The following is a 27,189-nucleotide window of genomic DNA, read 5'->3' as shown; positions in this document are numbered from 1 at the left end:
GACGAGGAATACATAACACTTCGCAAATCATATTATATCTTACCATGAAACATAGAAATGAGATGCGATGTCGCGTTTTAAGAATCATAAGAACTCTATTGCTACGATACGTAGACATCTGCAAACGCTATTTACTAGCGAGGAAGTGTCGCATTCACATTCATTTGAAGTGTAGACGAGGAATACGTAACACTTCGCTAATCATATTATATCTTACCATGAAACATAGAAATGAGATGCGATATCGCGTTTTAAGAAGCATTAGAACTCTATCGCTACGATACGTAGACATCTGCAAACGCTATTTCCTAGCGAGGAAGTGTCGCATTCACATTCATTTGAAGTGTAGACGAGGAATACGTAACACTTCGCAAATCATATTATATCTTACCATGAAACATAGAAATGAGATGCGATATCGCGTTTTAAGTAGCATTAGAACACTATTGCTACGATACGTAGACATCTGCAGACGCTATTTCCTAGCAAGGAAGTGTCGCATTTACATTCATTTGAAGTGTAGACGAGGAATAACATAACACTTCGCAAATCATATTATATCGTACCATGAACCATAGAAATGAGATGCGATATCGCGTTTTAAGAATCATGAGAACTCTATTGCTACGATACGTAGACATCTGCAAACGCTATTTCCTAGCGAGGAAGTGTCGCATTTACATTCATTTGAGGTGTAGACGAGGAATACATAACACTTCGCAAATCATATTATATCTTACCATGAAACATAGAAATGAGATGCGATATCGCGTTTTAAGAAGCATTAGAACTCTATTGCTACGGTAGGTAGACATCTGCAAACGCTATTTCCTTGCAAGGAAGTGTCGCATTTACATTCATTTGAAGTATAGACGAGGAATAAATAACACATCGCAAATCATATTATATTTTACCATGAAACATAGAAATGAGATGCGATATCGCGTTTTAAGAAGCATTAGAACTCTATTGCTACGATACCTAGACATCTGCAAACGCTATTTCCTTGCAAGGAAGTGTCGCATTTACATTCATTTGAATTGTAGACGAGGAATGCATAACACTTCGCAAATCATATTATATCTTACCATGAAACATAGAAATGAGATGCGATATCGCGTTTTAAGAAGCATTAGAACTCTATCGCTACGATACCTAGACATCTGCAGACGCTATTTCCTAGCACGGAAGTGTCGCATTTACATTCATTTGAAGTGTAGACGAGGAATACATAACACTTCGCAAATCATTTTATATCTTACCATGAACCATAGAAATGAGATGCGATATCGCGTTTTAAGAATCGTAAGAACGCTATTGCTACGATACGTAGACATCTGCAAACGCTATTTCCTAGCGAGGAAGTGTCGCATTCACATTCATTTGAAGTGTAGACGAGGAATACGTAACACTTCGCAAATCATATTATATCTTACCATGAAACATAGAAATGAGATGCGATATCGCGTTTTAAGAAGCATTAGAACTCTATTGCTACGATAGGTAGACATCTGCAAACGCTATTTCCTTGCAAGGAAGTGTCGCATTTACATTCATTTGAATCGCAGACGAGGAATGCATAACACTTCGCAATGAATATTATATCTTATCATTAAACATAGATATGAGATGCAATATCTCGTTTTAAGAAGCATTTGAACTCTATTGCTACGATACCTAGACAACTGCAGACGCTATTTCCTAGCAAGGAAGTGTCGCATTTACATTCATTTGAAGTGTAGACGAGGAAAACATGACACTTCGCAAATCATATTATATATTACCATGAAACATAGAAATGAGATGCGATATCGCGCTTTAAGAATCATAAGAGCTCTATTGCTACGATACATAGACATCTGCAAACGCTATTTTCTTGCAAGGAAGTGTCGCATTTACATTCATTTGAAGTGTAGACGAGGAATACGTAACACTTCGCTAATCATATTATATCTTACCATGAAACATAGAAATGAGATGCGATATCGCGTTTTAAGAAGCATTAGAACTCTATTGCTACGATACGTAGACATCTGCAAACGCTATTTCCTAGCGAGGAAGTGTCGCATTCACATTCATTTGAAGTGTAGACGAGGAATACGTAACACTTCGCTAATCATATTATATCTTACCATGAAACATAGAAATGAGATGCGATATCGCGTTTTAAGAAGCATTAGAACTCTATTGCTACGATACGTAGACATCTGCAAACGCTATTTCCTAGCGAGGAAGTGTCGCATTTACATTCATTTGAGGTGTAGACGAGGAATACATAACACTTCGCAAATCATATTATATCTTACCATGAAACATAGAAATGAGATGCGATATCGCGTTTTAAGAAGCATTAGAACTCTATTGCTACGGTAGGTAGACATCTGCAAACGCTAATTCCTTGCAAGGAAGTGTCGCATTTACATTCATTTGAAATATAGACGAGGAATAAATAACACATCGCAAATCATATTATATTTTACCATGAAACATAGAAATGAGATGCGATATCGCGTTTTAAGAAGCATTAGAACTCTATTGCTACGATACCTAGACATCTGCAAACGCTATTTTCTTGCAAGGAAGTGTCGCATTTACATTCATTTGAATTGTAGACGAGAAATGCATAACACTTCGCAATGAATATTAGATCTTTTCATGAAACATAGATATGAGATGCAATATCTCGTTTTAAGAAGCATTAGAACTCTATCGCTACGACACCTAGACATCTGCAGACGCTATTTCCTAGCACGGAAGTGTCGCATTTACATTCATTTGAAGTGTCGACGAGGAATACATAACACTTCGCAAATCATTTTATATCTTACCATGAACCATAGAAATGAGATGCGATATCGCGTTTTAAGAATCATAAGAACGCTATTGCTACGATACGTAGACATCTGCAAACGCTATTTCCTAGCGAGGAAGTGTCGCATTCACATTCATTTGAAGTGTAGACGAGGAATACGTAACACTTCGCAAATCATATTATATCTTACCATGAAACATAGAAATGAGATGCGATATCGCGTTTTAAGAAGCATTAGAACTCTATTGCTACGATAGGTAGACATCTGCAAACGCTATTTCCTTGCAAGGAAGTGTCGCATTTACATTCATTTGAATCGTAGACGAGGAATGCATAACACTTCGCAATGAATATTATATCTTATCATTAAACATAGATATGAGATGCAATATCTCGTTTTAAGAAGCATTTGAACTCTATTGCTACGATACCTAGACAACTGCAGACGCTATTTCCTAGCAAGGAAGTGTCGCATTTACATTCATTTGAAGTGTAGACAAGGAATACATGACACTTCGCAAATCATATTATATATTACCATGAAACATAGAAATGAGATGCGATATCGCGCTTTAAGAATCATAAGAGCTCTATTGCTACGATACATAGACATCTGCAAACGCTATTTTCTTGCAAGGAAGTGTCGCATTTACATTCATTTGAAGTGTAGACGAGGAATACATAACACTTCGCAAATCATATTATATCTTACCATGAAACATAGAAATGAGTTGCGATATCGCGTTCTAAGAAGCATCAGAACTCTATCGCTACGATACGTAGACATCTGCAGACGCCATTTCCAAGCAAGGAAGTGTCGCATTTACATTCATTTGAAGTGTAGACGAGGAATAACATAACACTTCGCAATTCATATTATATCTTACCATGAACCATAGAAATGAGATGCGATATCGCGTTTTAAGAATCATAAGAGCTCTATGGCTACGATACGTAGACATCTGCAAACACTATTTCCTAGCAAGGAAGTGTCGCATTTACATTCATTTGAAGTGTAGACGAGGAATAACATAACACTTCGCAAATCATATTATATCGTACCATGAACCATAGAAATGAGATGCGATATCGCGTTTTAAGAATCACGAGAACTCTATTGCTATGATACGTAGACATCTGCAAACGCTATTTCCTAGCGAGGAAGTGTCGCATTTACATTCATTTGATGTGTAGACGAGGAATACATAACACTTCGCAAATCATATTATATCTTACCATGAAACATAGAAATGAGATGCGATATCGCGTTTTAAGTAGCATTAGAACTCTATTGCTACGATACGTAGACATCTGCAGACGCTATTTCCTAGCAAGGAAGTGTCGCATTTACATTCATTTGAAGTGTAGACGAGGAATAACATAACACTTCGTAAATCATATTATATCGTACCATGAACCATAGAAATGAGATGCGATATCGCGTTTTAAGAATCATGAGAACTCTATTGCTACGATACGTAGACATCTGCAAACGCTATTTCCTAGCGAGGAAGTGTCGCATTTACATTCATTTGAGGTGTAGACGAGGAATACATAACACTTCGCAAATCATATTATATCTTACCATGAAACATAGAAATGAGATGCGATATCGCGTTTTAAGTAGCATTAGAACTCTATTGCTACGATACGTAGACATCTGCAGACGCTATTTCCTAGCAAGGAAGTGTCGCATTTACATTCATTTGAAGTGTAGACGAGGAATAACATAACACTTCGCAAATCATATCATATCGTACCATGAACCATAGAAATGAGATGCGATATCGCGTTTTAAGAAGCATTAGAACTCTATTGGTACGATACCTAGACATCTGCAAACGCTATTTCCTTGCAAGGAAGTGTCGCATTTGCATTCATTTGAATCGTAGACGAGGAATGCATAACACTTCGCAAATCATATTATATCTTACCATGAAACATAGAAATGAGATGCGATATCGCGTTTTAAGAAGCATTAGAACTCTATCGCTACGATACCTAGACATATGCAGACGCTATTTCCTAACAAGGAAGTGTCGCATTTATATTCATTTGAAGTGTAGACGAGGAATAACATAACACTTCGCAAATCATATTATATCGTACCATAAAACATAGAAATCAGATGCGATATCGCGTTTTAAGAATCATGAGAAGTCTATTGCTACGATACGTAGACATCTGCAAACGCTATTTCCTAGCGAGGAAGTGTCGCATTTACATTCATTTGAGGTGTAGACGAGGAATACATAACACTTCGCAAATCATATTATATCTTACCATGAAACATAGAAATGAGATGCGATATCGCGTTTTAAGAAGCATTAGAACTCTATTGCTACGATAGGTAGACATCTGCAAACGCTATTTCCTTGCAAGGAAGTGTCGCATTTACATTCAGTTGAATCGTAGACGAGGAATGCATAACACTTCGCAATGAATATTATATCTTATCATTAAACATAGATATGAGATGCAATATCTCGTTTTAAGAAGCATTTGAACTCTATTGCTACGATACCTAGACAACTGCAGACGCTATTTCCTAGCGAGGAAGTGTCGCATTTACATTCATTTGAAGTGTAGACGAGGAATACATGACACTTCGCAAATCATATTATATATTACCATGAAACATAGAAATGAGATGCGATATCGCGCTTTAAGAATCATAAGAGCTCTATTGCTACGATACATAGACATCTGCAAACGCTATTTCCTTGCAAGGAAGTGTCGCATTTACATTCATTTGAATTGTAGACGAGAAATGCATAACACTTCGCAATTAATATTAGATCTTTTCATGAAACATAGATATGAGATGCAATATCTCGTTTTAAGAAGCATTAGAACTCTATCGCTACGACACCTAGACATCTGCAGACGCTATTTCCTAGCACGGAAGTGTCGCATTTACATTCATTTGAAGTGTGGACGAGGAATACATAACACTTCGCAAATCATTTTATATCTTACCATGAACCATAGAAATGAGATGCGATATCGCGTTTTAAGAATCATAAGAACGCTATTGCTACGATATGTAGACATCTGCAAACGCTATTTCCTAGCGAGGAAGTGTCGCATTCACATTCATTTGAAGTGTAGACGAGGAATACGTAACACTTCGCAAATCATATTATATCTTACCATGAAACATAGAAATGAGATGCGATATCGCGTTTTAAGAAGCATTAGAACTCTATTGCTACGATAGGTAGACATCTGCAAACGCTATTTCCTTGCAAGGAAGTGTCGCATTTACATTCATTTGAATCGTAGACGAGGAATGCATAACACTTCGCAATGAATATTATATCTTACCATGAACCATAGAAATGAGATGCGATGTCGCGTTTTAAGAATCATAAGAACTCTATTGCTACGATACGTAGACATCTGCAAACGCTATTTCCTAGCGAGGAAGTGTCGCAATTACATTCATTTGAGGTGTAGACGAGGAATACATAACACTTCGCAAATCATATTATATCTTACCATGAAACATAGAAATGAGATGCGATATCGCGTTTTAAGAAGCATTAGAACTCTATTGCTACGATACCTAGACATCTGCAAACGCTATTTTCTTGCAAGGAAGTGTCGCATTTACATTCATTTGAAGTGTAGACGAGGAATACATAACACTTCGCAAATCATATTATATCTTACCATGAAACATAGAAATGAGTTGCGATATCGCGTTCTAAGAAGCATCAGAACTCTATCGCTACGATACGTAGACATCTGCAGACGCTATTTCCAAGCAAGGAAGTGTCGCATTTACATTCATTTGAAGTGTAGACGAGGAATAACATAATACTTCGCAATTCATATTATATCTTACCATGAACCATAGAAATGAGATTCGATATCGCGTTTTAAGAATCATAAGAGCTCTATGGCTACGATACGTAGACATCTGCAAACACTATTTCCTTGCAAGGAAGTGTCGCATTTACATTCATTTGAAGTGTAGACGAGGAATACATAACACTTCGCAAATCATATTATATCTTACCATGAAACATAGAAATGAGATGCGATGTCGCGTTTTAAGAATCATAAGAACTATATTGCTACGATACGTAGACATCTGCAAACGCTATTTCCTAGCGAGGAAGTGTCGCATTCACATTCATTTGAAGTGTAGACGAGGAATACGTAACACTTCGCTAATCATATTATATCTTACCATGAAACATAGAAATGAGATGCGATATCGCGTTTTAAGAAGCATTAGAACTCTATTGCTACGGTAGGTAGACATCTGCAAACGCTATTTCCTTGCAAGGAAGTGTCGCATTTACATTCATTTGAAGTGTAGACGAGGAATACATGACACTTCGCAAATCATATTATATCTTTCCATGAAACATAGAAATGAGATGCGATATCGCGTTTTAAGAAGCATTAGAACTCTATTGCTACGATACCTAGACATCTGCAAACGCTATTTCCTTGCAAGGAAGTGTCGCATTTACATTCATTTGAATTGTAGACGAGGAATGCATAACACATCGCAATGAATATTATATCTTTTCATGAAACATAGATGTGAGATGCAATATCTCGTTTTAAGAAGCATTAGAACTCTATCGCTACGACACCTAGACATCTGCAGACGCTATTTCCTAGCACGGAAGTGTCGCATTTACATTCATTTGAAGTGTAGACGAGGAATACATAACACTTCGCAAATCATTTTATATCTTACCATGAACCATAGAAATGAGATGCGATATCGCGTTTTAAGAATCATAAGAACGCTATTGCTACGATACGTAGACATCTGCAAACGCTATTTCCTAGCGAGGAAGTGTCGCATTCACATTCATTTGAAGTGTAGACGAGGAATACGTAACACTTCGCAAATCATATTATATCTTACCATGAAACATAGAAATGAGATGCGATATCGCGTTTTAAGAATCATAAGAACTCTATTGCTACGATACGTAGACATCTGCAAATGCTATTTCCTTGCAAGGAAGTGTCGCATCTACATTCATTTGAATCGTAGACGAAGAATGCATAACACTTCGCAATGAATATTATATCTTATCATTAAACATAGATATGAGATGCAATATCTCGTTTTAAGAAGCATTTGAACTCTATTGCTACGATACCTAGACAACTGCAGACGCTATTTCCTAGCAAGGAAGTGTCGCGTTCACATTCATTTGAAGTGTAGACGAGGAATACGTAACACTTCGCAAATCATATTATATCTTACCATGAAACATAGAAATGAGATGCGATATCGCGTTTTAAGAATCATAAGAGCTCTATTGCTACGATACATAGACATCTGCAAACGCTATTTTCTTGCAAGGAAGTGTCGCATTTACATTCATTTGAAGTGTAGACGAGGAATACATAACACTTCGCAAATCATATTATATCTTACCATGAAACATAGAAATGAGTTGCGATATCGCGTTTTAAGAAGCATCAGAACTCTATCGCTACGATACGTAGACATCTGCAGACGCTATTTCCTAGCAAGGAAGTGTCGCATTTACATTCATTTGAAGTGTAGACGAGAAATAACATAACACTTCGCAAATCATATTATATCTTACCATGAACCATAGAAATGAGATGCGATATCGCGTTTTAAGAATCATAAGAGCTCTATGGCTACGATACGTAGACATCTGCAAACGCTATTTCCTTGCAAGGAAGTGTCGCATTTACATTCATTTGAAGTGTAGACGAGGAATACATTACACTTCGCAAATCATATTATATCTTACCATGGACCATAGAAATGAGATGCGATATCGCGTTTTAAGAATCATAAGAGCTCTATGGCTACGATACGTAGACATCTGCAAACGCTATTTCCTTGCAAGGAAGTGTCGCATTTACATTCATTTGAAGTGTAGACGAGGAATACATAACACTTCGCAAATCATATTATATCTTACCATGAAACATAGAAATGAGATGCGATGTCGCGTTTTAAGAATCATAAGAACTCTATTGCTACGATACGTAGACATCTGCAAACGCTATTTACTAGCGAGGAAGTGTCGCATTCACATTCATTTGAAGTGTAGACGAGGAATACGTAACACTTCGCTAATCATATTATATCTTACCATGAAACATAGAAATGAGATGCGATATCGCGTTTTAAGAAGCATTAGAACTCTATCGCTACGATACGTAGACATCTGCAAACGCTATTTCCTAGCGAGGAAGTGTCGCATTCACATTCATTTGAAGTGTAGACGAGGAATACGTAACACTTCGCAAATCATATTATATCTTACCATGAAACATAGAAATGAGATGCGATATCGCGTTTTAAGAAGCATTAGAACTCTATTGCTACGGTAGGTAGACATCTGCAAACGCTATTTCCTTGCAAGGAAGTGTCGCATTTACATTCATTTGAATCGCAGACGAGGAATGCATAACACTTCGCAATGAATATTATATCTTATCATTAAACATAGATATGAGATGCAATATCTCGTTTTAAGAAGCATTTGAACTCTATTGCTACGATACCTAGACAACTGCAGACGCTATTTCCTAGCAAGGAAGTGTCGCATTTACATTCATTTGAAGTGTAGACGAGGAAAACATGACACTTCGCAAATCATATTATATATTACCATGAAACATAGAAATGAGATGCGATATCGCGCTTTAAGAATCATAAGAGCTCTATTGCTACGATACATAGACATCTGCAAACGCTATTTTCTTGCAAGGAAGTGTCGCATTTACATTCATTTGAAGTGTAGACGAGGAATACGTAACACTTCGCTAATCATATTATATCTTACCATGAAACATAGAAATGAGATGCGATATCGCGTTTTAAGAAGCATTAGAACTCTATTGCTACGATACGTAGACATCTGCAAACGCTATTTCCTAGCGAGGAAGTGTCGCATTCACATTCATTTGAAGTGTAGACGAGGAATACGTAACACTTCGCTAATCATATTATATCTTACCATGAAACATAGAAATGAGATGCGATATCGCGTTTTAAGAAGCATTAGAACTCTATTGCTACGATACGTAGACATCTGCAAACGCTATTTCCTAGCGAGGAAGTGTCGCATTTACATTCATTTGAGGTGTAGACGAGGAATACATAACACTTCGCAAATCATATTATATCTTACCATGAAACATAGAAATGAGATGCGATATCGCGTTTTAAGAAGCATTAGAACTCTATTGCTACGGTAGGTAGACATCTGCAAACGCTAATTCCTTGCAAGGAAGTGTCGCATTTACATTCATTTGAAATATAGACGAGGAATAAATAACACATCGCAAATCATATTATATTTTACCATGAAACATAGAAATGAGATGCGATATCGCGTTTTAAGAAGCATTAGAACTCTATTGCTACGATACCTAGACATCTGCAAACGCTATTTCCTTGCAAGGAAGTGTCGCATTTACATTCATTTGAATTGTAGACGAGAAATGCATAACACTTCGCAATGAATATTAGATCTTTTCATGAAACATAGATATGAGATGCAATATCTCGTTTTAAGAAGCATTAGAACTCTATCGCTACGACACCTAGACATCTGCAGACGCTATTTCCTAGCACGGAAGTGTCGCATTTACATTCATTTGAAGTGTCGACGAGGAATACATAACACTTCGCAAATCATTTTATATCTTACCATGAACCATAGAAATGAGATGCGATATCGCGTTTTAAGAATCATAAGAACGCTATTGCTACGATACGTAGACATCTGCAAACGCTATTTCCTAGCGAGGAAGTGTCGCATTCACATTCATTTGAAGTGTAGACGAGGAATACGTAACACTTCGCAAATCATATTATATCTTACCATGAAACATAGAAATGAGATGCGATATCGCGTTTTAAGAAGCATTAGAACTCTATTGCTACGATAGGTAGACATCTGCAAACGCTATTTCCTTGCAAGGAAGTGTCGCATTTACATTCATTTGAATCGTAGACGAGGAATGCATAACACTTCGCAATGAATATTATATCTTATCATTAAACATAGATATGAGATGCAATATCTCGTTTTAAGAAGCATTTGAACTCTATTGCTACGATACCTAGACAACTGCAGACGCTATTTCCTAGCAAGGAAGTGTCGCATTTACATTCATTTGAAGTGTAGACAAGGAATACATGACACTTCGCAAATCATATTATATATTACCATGAAACATAGAAATGAGATGCGATATCGCGCTTTAAGAATCATAAGAGCTCTATTGCTACGATACATAGACATCTGCAAACGCTATTTTCTTGCAAGGAAGTGTCGCATTTACATTCATTTGAAGTGTAGACGAGGAATACATAACACTTCGCAAATCATATTATATCTTACCATGAAACATAGAAATGAGTTGCGATATCGCGTTCTAAGAAGCATCAGAACTCCATCGCTACGATACGTAGACATCTGCAGACGCCATTTCCAAGCAAGGAAGTGTCGCATTTACATTCATTTGAAGTGTAGACGAGGAATAACATAACACTTCGCAATTCATATTATATCTTACCATGAACCATAGAAATGAGATGCGATATCGCGTTTTAAGAATCATAAGAGCTCTATGGCTACGATACGTAGACATCTGCAAACACTATTTCCTAGCAAGGAAGTGTCGCATTTACATTCATTTGAAGTGTAGACGAGGAATAACATAACACTTCGCAAATCATATTATATCGTACCATGAACCATAGAAATGAGATGCGATATCGCGTTTTAAGAATCACGAGAACTCTATTGCTACGATACGTAGACATCTGCAAACGCTATTTCCTAGCGAGGAAGTGTCGCATTTACATTCATTTGATGTGTAGACGAGGAATACATAACACTTCGCAAATCATATTATATCTTACCATGAAACATAGAAATGAGATGCGATATCGCGTTTTAAGTAGCATTAGAACTCTATTGCTACGATACGTAGACATCTGCAGACGCTATTTCCTAGCAAGGAAGTGTCGCATTTACATTCATTTGAAGTGTAGACGAGGAATAACATAACACTTCGTAAATCATATTATATCGTACCATGAACCATAGAAATGAGATGCGATATCGCGTTTTAAGAATCATGAGAACTCTATTGCTACGATACGTAGACATCTGCAAACGCTATTTCCTAGCGAGGAAGTGTCGCATTTACATTCATTTGAGGTGTAGACGAGGAATAGCATAATACTTCGCAAATCATATTATATCGTACCATGAACCATAGAAATGAGATGCGATATCGCGTTTTAAGAATCATGAGAACTCTATTGCTACGATACGTAGACATCTGCAAACGCTATTTCCTAGCGAGGAAGTGTCGTATTTACATTCATTTGAGGTGTAGACGAGGAATACATAACACTTCGCAAATCATATTATATCTTACCAAGAAACATAGAAATGAGATGCGATATCGCGTTTTAAGTAGCATTAGAACTCTATTGCTACGATACGTAGACATCTGCAGACGCTATTTCCTAGCAAGGAAGTGTCGCATTTACATTCATTTGAAGTGTAGACGAGGAATAACATAACACTTCGCAAATCATATCATATCGTACCATGAACCATAGAAATGAGATGCGATATCGCGTTTTAAGAAGCATTAGAACTCTATTGGTACGATACCTAGACATCTGCAAACGCTATTTCCTTGCAAGGAAGTGTCGCATTTGCATTCATTTGAATCGTAGACGAGGAATGCATAACACTTCGCAAATCATATTATATCTTACCATGAAACATAGAAATGAGATGCGATATCGCGTTTTAAGAAGCATTAGAACTCTATCGCTACGATACCTAGACATATGCAGACGCTATTTCCTAACAAGGAAGTGTCGCATTTATATTCATTTGAAGTGTAGACGAGGAATAACATAACACTTCGCAAATCATATTATATCGTACCATAAAACATAGAAATCAGATGCGATATCGCGTTTTAAGAATCATGAGAAGTCTATTGCTACGATACGTAGACATCTGCAAACGCTATTTCCTAGCGAGGAAGTGTCGCATTTACATTCATTTGAGGTGTAGACGAGGAATACATAACACTTCGCAAATCATATTATATCTTACCATGAAACATAGAAATGAGATGCGATATCGCGTTTTAAGAAGCATTAGAACTCTATTGCTACGATAGGTAGACATCTGCAAACGCTATTTCCTTGCAAGGAAGTGTCGCATTTACATTCAGTTGAATCGTAGACGAGGAATGCATAACACTTCGCAATGAATATTATATCTTATCATTAAACATAGATATGAGATGCAATATCTCGTTTTAAGAAGCATTTGAACTCTATTGCTACGATACCTAGACAACTGCAGACGCTATTTCCTAGCGAGGAAGTGTCGCATTTACATTCATTTGAAGTGTAGACGAGGAATACATGACACTTCGCAAATCATATTATATATTACCATGAAACATAGAAATGAGATGCGATATCGCGCTTTAAGAATCATAAGAGCTCTATTGCTACGATACATAGACATCTGCAAACGCTATTTTCTTGCAAGGAAGTGTCGCATTTACATTCATTTGAAGTGTAGACGAGGAATACATAACACTTCGCAAATCATATTATATCTTACCATGAAACATAGAAATGAGTTGCGATATCGCGTTCTAAGAAGCATCAGAACTCTATCGCTACGATACGTAGACATCTGCAGACGCTATTTCCAAGCAAGGAAGTGTCGCATTTACATTCATTTGAAGTGTAGACGAGGAATAACATAACACTTCGCAATTCATATTATATCTTACCATGAACCATAGAAATGAGATGCGATATCGCGTTTTAAGAATCATAAGAGCTCTATGGCTACGATACGTAGACATCTGCAAACGCTATTTCCTTGCAAGGAAGTGTCGCATTTACATTCATTTGAAGTGTAGACGAGGAATACATAACACTTCGCAAATCATATTATATCTTACCATGAAACATAGAAATGAGATGCGATGTCGCGTTTTAAGAATCATAAGAACTCTATTGCTACGATACGTAGACATCTGCAAACGCTATTTCCTAGCAAGGAAGTGTCGCATTCACATTCATTTGAAGTGTAGACGAGGAATACGTAACACTTCGCTAATCATATTATATCTTACCATGAAACATAGAAATGAGATGCGATATCGCGTTTTAAGAAGCATTAGAACTCTATTGCTACGATACGTAGACATCTGCAAACGCTATTTCCTAGCGAGGAAGTGTCGCATTTACATTCATTTGAGGTGTAGACGAGGAATACCTAACACTTCGCAAATCATATTATATCTTACCATGAAACATAGAAATGAGATGCGATATCGCGTTTTAAGAAGCATTAGAACTCTATTGCTACGGTAGGTAGACATCTGCAAACGCTAATTCCTTGCAAGGAAGTGTCGCATTTACATTCATTTGAAGTATAGACGAGGAATAAATAACACATCGCAAATCATATTATATTTTACCATGAAACATAGAAATGAGATGCGATATCGCGTTTTAAGAAGCATTAGAACTCTATTGCTACGATACCTAGACATCTGCAAACGCTATTTCCTTGCAAGGAAGTGTCGCATTTACATTCATTTGAATTGTAGACGAGAAATGCATAACACTTCGCAATGAATATTAGATCTTTTCATGAAACATAGATATGAGATGCAATATCTCGTTTTAAGAAGCATTAGAACTCTATCGCTACGACACCTAGACATCTGCAGACGCTATTTCCTAGCACGGAAGTGTCGCATTTACATTCATTTGAAGTGTAGACGAGGAATACATAACACTTCGCAAATCATTTTATATCTTACCATGAACCATAGAAATGAGATGCGATATCGCGTTTTAAGAATCATAAGAACGCTATTGCTACGATATGTAGACATCTGCAAACGCTATTTCCTAGCGAGGAAGTGTCGCATTCACATTCATTTGAAGTGTAGACGAGGAATACGTAACACTTCGCAAATCATATTATATCTTACCATGAAACATAGAAATGAGATGCGATATCGCGTTTTAAGAAGCATTAGAACTCTATTGCTACGATAGGTAGACATCTGCAAACGCTATTTCCTTGCAAGGAAGTGTCGCATTTACATTCATTTGAATCGTAGACGAGGAATGCATAACACTTCGCAATGAATATTATATCTTACCATGAACCATAGAAATGAGATGCGATGTCGCGTTTTAAGAATCATAAGAACTCTATTGCTACGATACGTAGACATCTGCAAACGCTATTTCCTAGCGAGGAAGTGTCGCAATTACATTCATTTGAGGTGTAGACGAGGAATACATAACACTTCGCAAATCATATTATATCTTACCATGAAACATAGAAATGAGATGCGATATCGCGTTTTAAGAAGCATTAGAACTCTATTGCTACGATACCTAGACATCTGCAAACGCTATTTTCTTGCAAGGAAGTGTCGCATTTACATTCATTTGAAGTGTAGACGAGGAATACATAACACTTCGCAAATCATATTATATCTTACCATGAAACATAGAAATGAGTTGCGATATCGCGTTCTAAGAAGCATCAGAACTCTATCGCTACGATACGTAGACATCTGCAGACGCTATTTCCAAGCAAGGAAGTGTCGCATTTACATTCATTTGAAGTGTAGACGAGGAATAACATAAAACTTCGCAATTCATATTATATCTTACCATGAACCATAGAAATGAGATGCGATATCGCGTTTTAAGAATCATAAGAGCTCTATGGCTACGATACGTAGACATCTGCAAACACTATTTCCTTGCAAGGAAGTGTCGCATTTACATTCATTTGAAGTGTAGACGAGGAATACATAACACTTCGCAAATCATATTATATCTTACCATGAAACATAGAAATGAGATGCGATGTCGCGTTTTAAGAATCATAAGAACTATATTGCTACGATACGTAGACATCTGCAAACGCTATTTCCTAGCGAGGAAGTGTCGCATTCACATTCATTTGAAGTGTAGACGAGGAATACGTAACACTTCGCTAATCATATTATATCTTACCATGAAACATAGAAATGAGATGCGATATCGCGTTTTAAGAAGCATTAGAACTCTATTGCTACGGTAGGTAGACATCTGCAAACGCTATTTCCTTGCAAGGAAGTGTCGCATTTACATTCATTTGAAGTGTAGACGAGGAATACATGACACTTCGCAAATCATATTATATCTTTCCATGAAACATAGAAATGAGATGCGATATCGCGTTTTAAGAAGCATTAGAACTCTATTGCTACGATACCTAGACATCTGCAAACGCTATTTCCTTGCAAGGAAGTGTCGCATTTACATTCATTTGAATTGTAGACGAGGAATGCATAACACATCGCAATGAATATTATATCTTTTCATGAAACATAGATGTGAGATGCAATATCTCGTTTTAAGAAGCATTAGAACTCTATCGCTACGACACCTAGACATCTGCAGACGCTATTTCCTAGCACGGAAGTGTCGCATTTACATTCATTTGAAGTGTAGACGAGGAATACATAACACTTCGCAAATCATTTTATATCTTACCATGAACCATAGAAATGAGATGCGATATCGCGTTTTAAGAATCATAAGAACGCTATTGCTACGATACGTAGACATCTGCAAACGCTATTTCCTAGCGAGGAAGTGTCGCATTCACATTCATTTGAAGTGTAGACGAGGAATACGTAACACTTCGCAAATCATATTATATCTTACCATGAAACATAGAAATGAGATGCGATATCGCGTTTTAAGAATCATAAGAACTCTATTGCTACGATACGTAGACATCTGCAAATGCTATTTCCTTGCAAGGAAGTGTCGCATCTACATTCATTTGAATCGTAGACGAAGAATGCATAACACTTCGCAATGAATATTATATCTTATCATTAAACATAGATATGAGATGCAATATCTCGTTTTAAGAAGCATTTGAACTCTATTGCTACGATACCTAGACAACTGCAGACGCTATTTCCTAGCAAGGAAGTGTCGCGTTCACATTCATTTGAAGTGTAGACGAGGAATACGTAACACTTCGCAAATCATATTATATCTTACCATGAAACATAGAAATGAGATGCGATATCGCGTTTTAAGAATCATAAGAGCTCTATTGCTACGATACATAGACATCTGCAAACGCTATTTTCTTGCAAGGAAGTGTCGCATTTACATTCATTTGAAGTGTAGACGAGGAATACATAACACTTCGCAAATCATATTATATCTTACCATGAAACATAGAAATGAGTTGCGATATCGCGTTTTAAGAAGCATCAGAACTCTATCGCTACGATACGTAGACATCTGCAGACGCTATTTCCTAGCAAGGAAGTGTCGCATTTACATTCATTTGAAGTGTAGACGAGAAATAACATAACACTTCGCAAATCATATTATATCTTACCATGAACCATAGAAATGAGATGCGATATCGCGTTTTAAGAATCATAAGAGCTCTATGGCTACGATACGTAGACATCTGCAAACGCTATTTCCTTGCAAGGAAGTGTCGCATTTACATTCATTTGAAGTGTAGACGAGGAATACATTACACTTCGCAAATCATATTATATCTTACCATGAAACATAGAAATGAGATGCGATATCGCGTTTTAAGAAGCATTAGAACTCTATTGCTACGATACCTAGATATCTGCAAACGCTATTTCCTTGCAAGGAAGTGTCGCATTTACATTCATTTGAATCGTAGACGAGCAATAAATAACACCTCGCAAATCATATTATATCTTACCATGAACCATAGAAATGAGATGCGATGTCGCGTTTTAAGAATCATAAGAACTCTATTGCTACGATACGTAGACATCTGCAAACGCTATTTCCTACCGAGGAAGTGTCGCATTCACATTCATTTGAAGTGTAGACGAGGAATACGTAACACTTCTCAAATCATATTATATCTTACCATGAAACATAGAAATGAGATGCGATATCGCGTTTTAAGAAGCATTAGAACTCTATCGCTACGATACGTAGACATCTGCAAACGCTATTTCGTAGCGAGGAAGTGTCGCATTCGCATTCATTTGAATCGTAGACGAAGAATGCATAACACTTCGCAATGAATATTATATCTTATCATTAAACATAGATATGAGATGCAATATCTCGTTTTAAGAAGCATTTGAACTCTATTGCTACGATACGTAGACATCTGCAAACGCTATTTCCTTGCAAGGAAGTGTCGCATTTACATTCATTTGAATCGTAGACGAGGAATGCATAACACTTCGCAAATCATATTATATCTTACCATGAAACATAGAAATGAGATGCGATATCGCGTTTTAAGAAGCATTAGAACTCTATTGCTACGGTAGGTAGACATCTGCAAACGCTATTTCCTTGCAAGGAAGTGTCGCATTTACATTCATTTGAAGTATAGACGAGGAATAAATAACACATTGCAAATCATATTATATTTTACCATGAAACATAGAAATGAGATGCGATATCGCGTTTTAAGAAGCATTAGAACTCTATTGCTACGATACCTAGACATCTGCAAACGCTATTTCCTTGCAAGGAAGTGTCGCATTTACATTCGTTTGAATCGTAGACGAGGAATGCATAACACTTCGCAAATCATATTATATCTTACCATGAAACATAGAAATGAGATGCGATATCGCGTTTTAAGAAGCATTAGAACTCTATTGCTACGGTAGGTAGACATCTGCAAACGCTATTTCCTTGCAAGAAAGTGTCGCATTTTCATTCATTTGAAGTATAGACGAGGAATAAATAACACATTGCAAATCATATTATATTTTACCATGAAACATAGAAATGAGATGCGATATCGCGTTTTAAGAAGCATTAGAACTCTATTGCTACGATACCTAGACATCTGCAAACGCTATTTCCTTGCAAGGAAGTGTCGCATTTACATTCATTTGAATTGTAGACGAGGAATGCATAACACTTCGCAATGAATATTATATCTTGTCATGAAACATAGATATGAGATGCAATATCTCGTTTTAAGAAGCATTAGAACTCTATCGCTACGATACCTAGACATCTGCAGACGCTATTTCCTAGCACGGAAGTGTCGCATTTACATTCATTTGAAGTGTAGACGAGGAATACATAACACTTCGCAAATCATTTTATATCTTACCATGAACCATAGAAATGAGATGCGATATCGCGTTTTAAGAATCATAAGAACGCTATTGCTACGATACGTAGACATCTGCAAACGCTATTTCCTAGCGAGGAAGTGTCGCATTCACATTCATTTGAAGTGTAGACGAGGAATACGTAACACTTCGCAAATCATATTGTATCTTACCATGAAACATAGAAATGAGATGCGATATCGCGTTTTAAGAATCATAAGAACTCTATTGCTACGATACGTAGACATCTGCAAATGCTATTTCCTTGCAAGGAAGTGTCGCATCTACATTCATTTGAATCGTAGACGAAGAATGCATAACACTTCGCAATGAATAATATATCTTATCATTAAACATAGATATGAGATGCAATATCTCGTTTTAAGAAGCATTTGAACTGTATTGCTACGATACCTAGACAACTGCAGACGCTATTTCCTAGCAAGGAAGTGTCGCATTTACATTCATTTGAATCGTAGACGAGGAATGCATAACACTTCGCAATGAATATTATATCTTATCATGAAACATAGATATGAGATGCAATATGTCGCTTTAAGAAGCATTTGAACTCTATTGCTACGATACGTAGACATCTGCAAACGCTATTTCCTTGCAAGGAAGTGTCGCATTTACATTCATTTGAATCGTAGACGAGGAATGCATAACACTTCGCAAATCATATTATATCTTACCACGAAACATAGAAATGAGATGCGATATCGCGTTTTAAGTAGCATTAGAACTCTATTGCTACGATACGTAGACATCTGCAAACGCTATTTCCTAGCGAGGAAGTGTCGCATTTACATTCATTTGAGGTGTAGTCGAGGAATACATAACACTTCGCAAATCATATTATATCTTACCATGAAACATAGAAATGAGATGCGATATCGCGTTTTAAGAAGCATTAGAACTCTATTGCTACGATAGGTAGACATCTGCAAACGCTATTTCCTTGCAAGGAAGTGTCGCATTTACATTCACTTGAATCGTAGACGAGGAATGCATAACACTTCGCAATGAATATTATATCTTACCATGAAACATAGAAATGAGATGCGATATCGCGTTTTAAGAAGCATTAGAACTCTATCGCTACGATACCTAGACATCTGCAGACGCTATTTCCTAGCACGGAAGTGTCGCATTTACATTCATTTGAGTGTAGACGAGGAATACATAACACTTCGCAAATCATTTTATATCTTACCATGAAACATAGAAATGAGATGCGATATCGCGTTTTAGGAAGCATTAGAACTCTATCGCTACGATACCTAGACATCTGCAGACGCTATTTCCTAGCACGGAAGTGTCGCATTTACATTCATTTGAAGTGTAGACGAGGAATAACATAACACTTCGCAAATCATATTATATCTTACCATGAAACACAGAAATGAGATGCGATATCGCGTTTTAAGAAGCATTAGAACTCTATTGCTACGATAGGTAGACATCTGCAAACGCTATTTCCTTGCAAGGAAGTGTCGCATTTACATTCATTTGAATCGTAGACGAGGAATGCATAACTCTTCGCAATGAATATTATATCTTATCATTAAACATAGATATGAGATGCAATATCTCGTTTTAAGAAGCATTTGAACTCTATTGCTACGATACCTAGACAACTGCAGACGCTATTTCCTAGCAAGGAAGTGTCGCATTTACATTCATTTGAAGTGTAGACGAGGAATACATGACACTTCGCAAATCATATTATATATTACCATGAAACATAGAAATGAGATGCGATATCGCGCTTTAAGAATCATAAGAGCTCTATTGCTACGATACATAGACATCTGCAAACGCTATTTTCTTGCAAGGAAGTGTCGCATTTACATTCATTTGAAGTGTAGACGAGGAATACATAACACTTCGCAAATCATATTATATCTTACCATGAAACATAGAAATGAGATGCGATATCGCGTTTTAAGAAGCATTAGAACTCTATTGCTACGATAGGTAGACATCTGCAAACGCTATTTCCTTGCCAGGAAGTGTCGCATTTACATTCATTTCAAGTGTAGACGAGGAATACATGACACTTCGCAAATCATATTATATATTACCATGAAACATAGAAATAAGATGCGATATCGCGCTTTAAGAATCATAAGAGCTCTTTTGCTACGATACATAGACATCTGCAAACGCTATTTTCTTGCAAGGAAGTGTCGCATTAAATTCATTTGAAGTGTAGACGAGGAATACATTACACTTCGCAAATCATATTATATCTTACCATGAAACATAGAAATGAGTTGCGATATCGCGTTTTAAGAAGCATCAGAACTCTATCGCTACGATACGTAGACATCTGCAGACGCTATTTCCTAGCAAGGAAGTGTCGCATTTACATTCATTTGAAGTGTAGACGAGGAATAACATAACACTTCGCAATTCATATTATATCTTACCATGAACCATAGAAATGAGATGCGATATCGCGTTTTAAGAATCATAAGAGCTCTATCGCTACGATACGTAGACATCTGCAGACGCTATTTCCTAGCAAGGAAGTGTCGCATTTACATTCATTTGAAGTGTAGACGAGGAATAACATAACACTTCGCAATTCATATTATATCTTACCATGAACCATAGAAATGAGATGCGATATCGCGTTGTAAGAATCATAAGAGCTCTATTGCTACGATACGTAGACATCTGCAAACGCTATTTCCTTGCAAGGAAGTGTCGCATTTACATTCATTTGAAGTGTAGACGAGGAATACATAACACTTCGCAAATCAAATTATATCTTACCATGAAACATAGAAATGAGATGCGATATCGCGTTTTAAGAAGCATTAGAACTCTATCGCTACGATACCTAGACATCTGCAAACGCTATTTCCTTGCCAGGAAGTGTCGCATTTACATTCATTTGAAGTGTAGACGAGGAATAACATAACACTTCGCAAATCATATTATATCGTACCATGAACCATAGAAATGAGATGCGATATCGCGTTTTAAGAATCATGAGAACTCTATTGCTACGATACGTAGACATCTGCAAACGCTATTTCCTAGCGAGGAAGTGTCGCATTTACATTCATTTGAGGTGTAGACGAGGAATACATAACACTTCGCAAATCATATTATATCTTACCATGAAACATAGAAATGAGTTGCGATATCGCGTTTTAAGAAGCATCAGAACTCTATCGCTACGATACGTAGACATCTGCAGACGCTATTTCCTAGCAAGTAAGTGTCGCATTTACATTCATTTGAAGTGTAGACGAGGAATAACATAACACTTCGGAATTCATATTATATCTTACAATGAACCATAGAAATGAGATGCGATATCGCGTTTTAAGAATCATAAGGGCTCTATTGCTACTATACGTAGACATCTGCAAACGCCATTTCCTTGCAAGGAAGTGTCGCATTTACATTTATTTGAAGTGTAGACGAGGAATACATAACACTTCGCAAATCAAATTATATCTTACCATGAAACATAGAAATGAGATGCGATATCGCGTTTTAAGAAGCATTAGAACTCTATCGCTACGATACCTAGACATCTGCAGACGCTATTTCCTAGCAAGGAAGTGTCGCATTTACATTCATTTGAAGTGTAGACGAGGAATAACATAACACTTCGCAAATCATATTATATCGTACCATGAACCATAGAAATGAGATGCGATATCGCGTTTTAAGAAGCATTAGAACTCTATTGCTACGATAGGTAGACATCTGCAAACGCTATTTCCCTGCAAGGAAGTATCGCATTTACATTCATTTGAATCGTAGACGAGGAATGCATAACTCTTCGCAATGAATATTATATCTTATCATTAAACATAGATATGAGATGCAATATCTCGTTTTAAGAAGCATTTGAACTCTATTGCTACGATACCTAGACAACTGCAGACGTTATTTCCTAGCAAGGAAGTGTCGCATTTACATTCATTTGAAGTGTAGACGAGGAATACATGACACTTCGCTAATCATATTATATATTACCATGAAACATAGAAATGAGATGCGATATCGCGCTTTAAGAATCATAAGAGCTCTATTGCTACGATACATAGACATCTGCAAACGCTATTTTCTTGCAAGGAAGTGTCGCATTTACATTCATTTGAAGTGTAGACGAGGAATACATAACACTTCGCAAATCATATTATATCTTACCATGAAACATAGAAATGAGATGCGATATCGCGTTTTAAGAAGCATTAGAACTCTATTGCTACGATAGGTAGACATCTGCAAACGCTATTTCCTTGCCAGGAAGTGTCGCATTTACATTCATTTGAATCGTAGACGAGGAATGCATAACACTTCGCAATGAATATTATATCTTATCATTAAACATAGATATGAGATGCAATATCTCGTTTTAAGAAGCATTTGAACGCTATTGCTACGATACCTAGACAACTGCAGACGCTATTTCCTAGCAAGGAAGTGTCGCATTTACATTCATTTGAAGTGTAGACGAGGAATACATGACACTTCGCAAATCATATTATATATTACCATGAAACATAGAAATAAGATGCGATATCGCGCTTTAAGAATCATAAGAGCTCTATTGCTACGATACATAGACATCTGCAAACGCTATTTTCTTGCAAGGAAGTGTCGCATTTACATTCATTTGAAGTGTAGACGAGGAATACATTACACTTCGCAAATCATATTATATCTTACCATGAAACATAGAAATGAGTTGCGATATCGCGTTTTAAGAAGCATCAGAACTCTATCGCTACGATACGTAGACATCTGCAGACGCTATTTCCTAGCAAGGAAGTGTCGCATTTACATTCATTTGAAGTGTAGACGAGGAATAACATAACACTTCGCAATTCATATTATATCTTACCATGAACCATAGAAATGAGATGCGATATCGCGTTTTAAGAATCATAAGAGCTCTATTGCTACGATACGTAGACATCTGCAAACGCTATTTCCTTGCAAGGAAGTGTCGCATTTACATTCATTTGAAGTGTAGACGAGAAATACATAACACTTCGCAAATCAAATTATATCTTACCATGAAACATAGAAATGAGATGCGATATCGCGTTTTAAGAAGCATTAGAACTCTATCGCTACGATACCTAGACATCTGCAAACGCTATTTCCTTGCCAGGAAGTGTCGCATTTACATTCATTTGAAGTGTAGACGAGGAATAACATAACACTTCGCAAATCATATTATATCGTACCATGAACCATAGAAATGAGATGCGATATCGCGTTTTAAGAATCATGAGAACTCTATTGCTACGATACGTAGACATCTGCAAACGCTATTTCCTAGCGAGGAAGTGTCGCATTTACATTCATTTGAGGTGTAGACGAGGAATACATAACACTTCGCAAATCATATTATATCTTACCATGAAACATAGAAATGAGATGCGATATCGCGTTTTAAGAAGCATTAGAACTCTATTGCTACGATAGGTAGACATCTGCAAACGCTATTTCCTTGCCAGGAAGTGTCGCATTTACATTCATTTGAATCGTAGACGAGGAATGCATAACACTTCGCAATGAATATTATATCTTATCATTAAACATAGATATGAGATGCAATATCTCGTTTTATGAAGCATTTGAACGCTATTGCTACGATACCTAGACAACTGCAGACGCTATTTCCTAGCAAGGAAGTGTCGCATTTACATTCATTTGAAGTGTAGACGAGGAATACATGACACTTCGCAAATCATATTATATATTACCATGAAACATAGAAATAAGATGCGATATCGCTCTTTAAGAATCATAAGAGCTCTATTGCTACGATACATAGACATCTGCAAACGCTATTTTCTTGCAAGGAAGTGTCGCATTTACATTCATTTGAAGTGTAGACGAGGAATACATTACACTTCGCAAATCATATTATATCTTACCATGAAACATAGAAATGAGTTGCGATATCGCGTTTTAAGAAGCATCAGAACTCTATCGCTACGATACGTAGACATCTGCAGACGCTATTTCCTAGCAAGGAAGTGTCGCATTTACATTCATTTGAAGTGTAGACGAGGAATAACATAACACTTCGCAATTCATATTATATCTTACCATGAACCATAGAAATGAGATGCGATATCGCGTTTTAAGAATCATAAGAGCTCTATTGCTACGATACGTAGACATCTGCAAACGCTATTTCCTTGCAAGGAAGTGTCGCATTTACATTCATTTGAAGTGTAGACGAGGAATACATAACACTTCGCAAATCAAATTATATCTTAGCATGAAACATAGAAATGAGATGCGATATCGCGTTTTAAGAAGCATTAGAACTCTATCGCTACGATACCTAGACATCTGCAGACGCTATTTCCTAGCAAGGAAGTGTCGCATTTACATTCATTTGAAGTGTAGACGAGGAATACGTAACACTTCGCAAATCATATTATATCTTACCATGAAACATAGAAATGAGATGCGATATCGCGTTTTAAGAATCATAAGAACTCTATTGCTACGATACCTAGACAACTGCAGACGCTATTTCCTAGCAAGGAAGTGTCGCATTTACATTCATTTGAAGTGTAGACGAGGAATACATAACACTTCGCAAATCATATTATATCTTACCATGAAACATAGAAATGAGATGCGATATCGCGTTTTAAGAAGCATTAGAACTCTATTGCTACGATACCTAGATATCTGCAAATGCTATTTCCTTGCAAGGAAGTGTCGCATTTACATTCATTTGAGTCGTAGATGAAGAATGCATAACACTTCGCAATGAATATTATATCTTATCATTAAACATAAATATGAGATGCAATATCTCGTTTTAAGAAGCATTTGAGCTCTATTGCTACGATACCTAGACAACTGCAGACGCTATTTCCTAGCAAGGAAGTGTCGCATTTACATTCATTTGAAGTGTAGACGAGGAATAACATAACACTTCGCAAATCATATTATATCGTACCATGAACCATAGAAATGAGATGCGATATTGTAACGTCAGGCGTACCGCCTGCCACCCTCCGGCGTCCAACTCATCATCCCCAGCATCCGTATCCGGAGCCCCTGCACACGGGCCACCCGCCGACTCGCCGTCCTTACAGAAGGAGATAAAGGTACGAGAGGGAAGAAGGATGCAGCATGCCGCGCCCACGCGCGATCTCCACACACGAGGGGGAGGACTTCACCCCGTATTACGAGGGCGAGGAGCTCTCCGACACATACTGGGTCGAATCCCCAGCGATCACGAAGCCCTATACGTACTTCTCGTACATGTGGGATTAGAATAAGGACACTACTCACCTATGTACATACACACCAACACACACCTAGAATTAAGTGAATATATGTATATATTTCATTCATGCACGGCTATGTTCCGTGCACTCGCGCGCACACTCGACGCTCGCGGCTCACGCTTAACGCGGGCCGCGCCCCACTCCGAACGGCCGCCCCACCACGAGGGCCGAGCGGGCGCCCTACTCCGACCGTCCGCCCCACCGCGAGGGCCCAGCGACTCGCGCGCCGCGCGACCCAAGGAGGTCGCGGACGCGAGATCCGAGAGTCAGTTGCTAACTCATCTCCGAACTGGAGAGTTCGTATCTCATCTCCGAACCGAGGAGTTCTAATCCAGCATCCGAACGATGCACTTCCGATCCGAGCAATAGGCTCATTCGCAACGAGCAATTAGCTCTAATGCGTTCGTCTCTATCCATACTCCCATAGCGGAGTCCATTCGATACTTTATACTATTTCTAATTCTCATTTTAATCACTAGTCAGTAACTTAGAACTTAGTCAAGTGTATTTAGTATAGTGAAATCATAGAATATAGTTTATTTTTACCAGATTCAAAGTATCTTTATTCGAGTTCAAATACAATTCCTTAATTCTACTCCACGGGTACGCTCGCGATTATTCTATTTCTATATCTCATCTGCGATAGTCTTGAGGCTCGACGACTAGAGCGAACCAGCGCTTAGTTGCTCCATCCTCACTTCTACCGTGTACAGAATATCTTGCGCCCAGGTCGATCCCGGTAAGCTAGAGCGAACCAACGCTTAGCCGTGCCGTACTCAACCGAAGTTCAAGTATTCTCGACGAGCCTTGCACCTCCGACAAAGCGTACACGACGCGCGGGGAGGAGAGAGTTTATTCGTC

Source organism: Xylocopa sonorina, chromosome 2 (assembly GCF_050948175.1).
Source record: "Xylocopa sonorina isolate GNS202 chromosome 2, iyXylSono1_principal, whole genome shotgun sequence".
Taxonomy (NCBI): Eukaryota; Metazoa; Arthropoda; class Insecta; order Hymenoptera; family Apidae; genus Xylocopa; species Xylocopa sonorina.
Note: the sequence above shows the minus strand (reverse complement) of the source record.